Raw genomic sequence first — 5,654 nt, forward strand, 5'->3', positions numbered from 1 at the left:
ACCAGAGGCACCCTCATCGGACTTCTTGGAGGAGTCCTTCTTCTTGGCCTCCACGGCCTTAAGAATGTCCTCGGTGTACACCTCAGACAGCCAAGCGGGTACGTCCACTGCCTTAAACGATCCATGGCAGAATCTACAGAACCAAGGGAGTTAGTAGAGGAAAAAGAACAATGGTGTTGAATGAAAGACTATGGAAAACTACCTCTACTTAAATAGGGACAAAGACCGACGACCGAAAGAAAGACTATGTTGGTGAACTGGCCTACATGGGGAAGCCAAGCATTAGGCACCCATGCATGGCTCTTTGAAGACAGCCGATACATCTCGGCCTGAAACAAGGGCTTTATGAGTTCCCAATCCCTTGACAAAAGGCGGGGGAAGGCGTCATCCCTAGACAAATAACGGGGCTGACGGGTCCATCTAGAAAGACGCCTTGCAAGGGAGAGGTCCTCCATTCGAACAACAGACCACTTCTTCCTCCACCAAACCCAGCTAGAGGTCTTACCCACCACCGTCTTATATCCCCGACGGCTGTAAAGGGTGAACCATCCCTGGGGAGAGCAAGAGGAAGGGGCAATAACTACAAAACGAAGGAAAGCAGGAAAGGAAGGAGTGATGCCGCTCAAAGCACACTTGGCACTAAACCCAAAAATGTTTGCCCAAGAATTAGGTGTCAGCTAAGCAAGGCCAATATCATACCCCTCCAAGACGTCCATCACAAAGGGATGCAAAGGAAACCTAAGACCCGATCTAAAAGCAGCAGTGTAGACAGCAACCTCTCCCTGAGAGAGTTGGTCCACGGCATTATGGGGTCGAGGGCTCCTAAGACTAAACCTTGGGGGCAGGAGCAGAAAACGCTCAAAGTCACGTCCCTGTTCCCTCAGATACCTCAGCCATTTCATGCTGGGAAAATGTGAGAAGGAAACAAATCGACATCCTCTTTCCCCCGGACCATAGGAGGAAGGTTTTTTGCAAACTCCTCGTCAGAAGAACTAGAGGAGTCATCTTCAAAATCCTTGCGCGGAACGTGAGGACGGCAGGCCACGTTTTTCCTCCTCCTAGAAGAATGTGCCGTTCTTACGGCCCCATCTCCTGTATTACGAGAGGAGCTGACTCCACTCCTATATCCTTGAGACGGGTTCAAAAAAGGAACCCTATCGTCCCCCTCTCGCGGTGCAGCCCATGCACCCACATTGGCTGTTTGCTTAATTCGAGCCATGTCGTCCTGCATAAGGAACAGGACGTCTGACTTTAGCAAAAACGAAAGAAAAGGGCGTTGTAATTAACAGGACGCCTCCCCAGGACACTATAAACGATAAAAGAAGGAGACCTATAAGCATGCAGGAAACAAGAGTTTTGATAGAGAACTTACCAAAAAATTATCAAACTGATGAGAAGTCTAGGCAAATCTTCTAAGCCTCAAGAACACTAAACAAGAATCCAAGAACACTCAAACGCAAGCACAAGCGGATCTTTGGCAAACCGAATTAGCTTTCTCTCTCTAGAAAAATTGCTCTGAGATAACAAAGGGAAAAAGAGAGAAGTTCTGAAGGTTTTAAAGGAAAAACTAGGCTCTAGGAAGACATTACACGTCGCACGTTCCCAGGTCAAGCAGCCTACCCCTCATGGGCGAGGGGCATCCTCCTTGAGGGGCAAATGATGTGGCCTAAAATAAGCGCCACCTAGGCTGAACCATAAAGGCCCAATAAGGAGGCTTAAAAGGCCCACCAGAAGGCCTTGAGACCCTTCTACTAAGAAGGAGCCCATTTCTGTCCATCTCAAGAGGCCCAAAACAACTTAAATAGCTCAAATCAAGCCCCGAATATTAAAGCATGACACGTGTCCTGATCTCAAAAACCATCCAATCAATGCAGGACCAGCTCCCCAGAAACCCTAGCACTATAAATAGTGCGGAGCCCTAGGTAAACGGGACAATCAATTCATTCCCACCAACTTAGCATTAACTTTGCTCTGCCCTCTCTCTACCAGTTACTTCTCTCTCTAGCATATACTTACTTAAGCATCGGAGGGAATATTCCTACGGGAATATTCTTGTTTTGCAGGTTGCCAAAAGTTCGTGACAGGTCATACTTGATACCTCCGAGGAACGCGTGACACGTCATCACCGTAAAAGATCCCACAACAGATACTTGATGGAAATATTATTCACAGCCCTACTATCAGCACACATACGCCATGTCCCATCTTTCTTAGGCACAAGCAACCCCGGAACAGGACTTAAGCTTTCTCTAACATAGCCTAGACTCACAAGTTCATAATTTTTTTTTTGCAACTCCTTTGTTTCCTCCGGATTGCAACGATAAGAATTCTTATTAGGCAAAGAAGTCCCTGGAACAAGATCAATTTGATGTTCAATACCACGAATAAGAGGCAAACCTGGTGGTAATTCGTCGGGGAATACATCCTTGAACTTCAAAAGCAACTCGGCAATGGGACTGCCCTCTTTCCAATTTTGGCCTTCGATCGAACTTTCCTTAGCCACGAGCAAATACACCAACTCTCCATGATCTAGAGCTTGCTCAATCTCTCCTTCACTAGCCAACATGGTGAGATTCAGCTTCTTTTTTTGCTACACGCTCATGGATCGAACCACTTGTGATGACATAGGCTTTAGCACAATCTTCTTGCCTTTGTCTCTCAATTCGTACTCGTTGCTTCTCCCCTTGTGAACCACGTCCCTATCAAAATGCCAAGGTCGACGCAACAAAATATGACAAGAATCCATAGGAATAACATCACCAAGAATCTCATCCACATACGAACCCATAGTCAAACCAACCCTTACTTGTTTTGACACCTTTACACTATTACCATCATCGAGCCAATGGAGTGCGTATCGCCTAGAATGGGCTGTAGTGATTAAGCCTAATTTAAAAACCATCTCACTAGAAGCAACATCTGATACGAGTTTAAAAACTTGTTGTATAAACAAGGATAGTTGATTAACAAGCTAGACCTTTAACTCGTTGATCGTGAATGCAAGACAAGACCTATTGACTCACAATCAGTTCTTTGAATAGGAAACGCGTCCAAAACAAAGAAAAAGGCTGAATTATAAACTATAATTCGAAATGTAACAAACAAGTGTTTTAATCATCCAGTTGGTTGTTTATTCCAATCAAGAAGCTGACTATAAATAGCCAAAAACCAACATCTAGAAGAGCTTTAAACGGCTAATTAAGAGCCATTTAAGAGCCTTTAAAACTGGCAGTTACAAGCTCTAAAGCCTCCTAATTCAGTCACTAAATTGGAGGTTACATAGGCTTAAAACTCTCCTTACAAACAACAATAATCAAAGCTAAGTAATGACTGGATTTAAATTGGGGATTTAAACAAATATCCCTTTATTAAACCGACTTTAACCAAAGCAAAAAATAATAAGTGCGTACAATCTGTTTAAACAAGCGGACCAATGTGATTAAACAGACCAGTTTGATTAACGTACCACCTTGATAATAAGGACCATATAACGAGCTCACTCAATCCAAGTCACCATGCACACAAAATGAGCCATTGAACCCAAATCAGTTTTGGTTCTAATTGCTAGCATAAGACTATCACTTTCATCCATAACCGTATCATCCCCTCCCCCTTTAAAAGGAATTGACCTCAATTCAGCAAGGCCATCATCATCAAGATAAGGTGAAAGATCACCTACATTGAAAGTAGCATGGACACCATAGTCTCCCGGAAGCTCAATCTTGTAAGCATTATCATTCACACGTGCAACCACCTTGTAAGGACCTTCAGCCCTAGGCATAAGCTTGTTCTTGCGTTTGCTTGGAAAACTCTCTTTTCTTAAATGAACCCAAACCAAATCACCTTATTCAAACAACCTCGGTTTGCGATTCTTATTTGATTTCTGTTTATAAGAGGCATTCATAGCTTCAATTCGCTCACGAACTTGTTGGTGCAGTTTCATCATAGACTTTAACTTAGCATCGGCATCCTTGTGAACCAACTCATCTTTTGGTAATGGAATTAAATCCAAGGGCAAGTATGGATTAATCCCATATACTACCTCAAATGGAGAATGACCAGTAGCATAAGTAGGAGACCGATTATAAGCAAATTCAGCGTGAGCAAGCTTGACATCCCAATCCTTTTGCGTTTTACTTACCAACCCTCTCAATAGCGTTCCCAAGGTTCGATTTGTCACCTCTGTTTTCCCATCAGTTTGAGGGTGATGTGAAGTGCTAAACAACAACTTGGTTCCCACCTTTCTCCACAATGTATTCTAAAAGTAACTCAAGAACTTGGAATCTCGATCAGAAACAATAGTCTTTGGAATTCAATGCAAACGAACAATCTCCTTATAATACAAATCAGCCACATTACAAGCATCATCTGTTTTGTGACAAGCAACGAAGTGAGCCATTTTTGAAAATCTATCCACCACGACCATAATAGCATCCTTACCTCTTTGAGTACGAGGCAAAGCCACTATAAAATCCATGGATACATCTTCCCAAGGGCGAACTGGAACCGGCAAAGGTGAGTATAAACCGGGTTTGAAAGAACTCTTGGCCATATGACAAGTCACACATTTATTCACAATGTTCGTTACATCACCTAACATTTTAGGCCAAAAGAAATGTTCTCTCAAGATTTCCAAGGTCTTGGCTATGCCAAAGTGACCAGCCAACCCTCCACCATGAGCCTCACGCACTAGTAACTCACGAATTGAATGCTTAGGAATACAAAGACGATTACCTTTGAAAAGAAACCCATCTTGCAACATGTACTCCCCATAAGCACCAACTGCACATTTCTCGAATGCAACTCCAAAATCACCATCATCATGATAATAATCTTTTAAGGTCTCCAACCCCAACAAACGAACATCAAGTGTAGCAAGCAAAGTGTACGTTCGTGATAATGCATCAGCCACCACATTGCTTTTACCATCTTTGTATTTCGAAGAAAAATGAAAGGATTGCAAGAACTCAACCCATTTAGCATGCCTTGGGCTCAATTTTTGTTGCCCATTAATATACTTCAAAGATTCATGATCAGAATGCAAAACAAAGTGGCTTGAACGCAAATAATGACTCCAATGAACCAAAGCTCTAACAATGGAATAGAACTCTTTATCATAAGTGCAATAATTCAAACGAGCACCCCCTAACTTTTCCGAAAAATAAGCTATGGGACGCTTACCTTGGATCAAAACAGCACCAATCCCCACTCCACTAGCATCACACTCGACCTCAAAAGGTTGAGAGAAATCTGGCAGCGCCAAAATAGGAGCAGCACACAAACCCTCTTTAATCACATCAAACGCCTTTTGAGCGTCCTCTCCCCATACAAAAGCACCTTTCTTCAAGCAACTAGTGATAGGACTAGTAATAGTACTGAAATCACGAATGAAACGTCTATAAAATGAAGCAAGACCATGAAATGAACGCACCTCACTTATAGTTTTAGGATTAGGCCACGATTTGATAGCCTCGATCTTGGACTAATCCACGGAAACTCCATCTTTCGAAACCACATAGCCCAAGAATACAACATTGTCAACAAGGAATGAACACTTCTCTAGCTTCCCATAGAGTCTTTGAGCTCTAAGTGTTTCAAAAACATCCCTCAAATGAATCAGATGCTCCTCTTCGTTCCTACTATACACCAATATG

This window comes from Spinacia oleracea, unplaced genomic scaffold, assembly GCF_020520425.1.
Source record: "Spinacia oleracea cultivar Varoflay unplaced genomic scaffold, BTI_SOV_V1 SOVchr0_006, whole genome shotgun sequence".
NCBI classification, from domain to species: domain Eukaryota; kingdom Viridiplantae; phylum Streptophyta; class Magnoliopsida; order Caryophyllales; family Amaranthaceae; genus Spinacia; species Spinacia oleracea.